A 701-nucleotide genomic window follows, 5' to 3' on the forward strand; every position below is an offset into this window, starting at 1 on the left:
GTGCTATTTTTGTCCTTCTTAAGGTCCTGTATCATCATCATGATAAATTATTTTAGATCTGAATCTTGTGTTTCCGGTGTGATGTGTGTCCAGGACTTGTTATGGTGGTGGGAGAATTGGGTTCTGATGATGGCAAGTGACCTTGGTTTGTGTTGTTTATTTTCTTAGGCTTGCCCCCTGGCATCTGGTTATCTCTAGTGCTACCTGCCCTTGCTAAATCTGACTGGAGCCTGTCCTTCCTGTGATCTTTTTTCTGTCAGAACTGCACAGAGTCAAGCTGTCTCTGTGATCCTGTAATTTTGGGATCCTGTGACACTGAGCTTGTTAGATCACCTAGGAGTGGGGCTTTCTCTATGTGTTGTGGGACTGGCTGCGGAGCTTGCACCCAAGGTCTGTCTCAATAAAGTCTTAAATAGGACAAAGATCTACTGAGACATGCAGCCTTGTGGACTGAAGAACCACTGGATTCTTTTACTTTCCATTGGGAGACAACCATTGTTGACCTGGACCATGACATGTCAGACACTCTAGCAACTCCCTTTCATATATATGTGTGTGTGCATGTGTGTATGTATATGTGTGTGTATATATATTTTTATATCTATTACATATGTTCTATATATTTTATACATTCTATATTGTGGGAAGCCCTGCTGTGCTCTCGGAGATTCTCAAACCGAAACTACAAGTTGACAGCTAGT

This window comes from Mastomys coucha, unplaced genomic scaffold (assembly GCF_008632895.1).
Source record: "Mastomys coucha isolate ucsf_1 unplaced genomic scaffold, UCSF_Mcou_1 pScaffold9, whole genome shotgun sequence".
In the NCBI taxonomy this organism is placed as follows: Eukaryota; Metazoa; Chordata; class Mammalia; order Rodentia; family Muridae; genus Mastomys; species Mastomys coucha.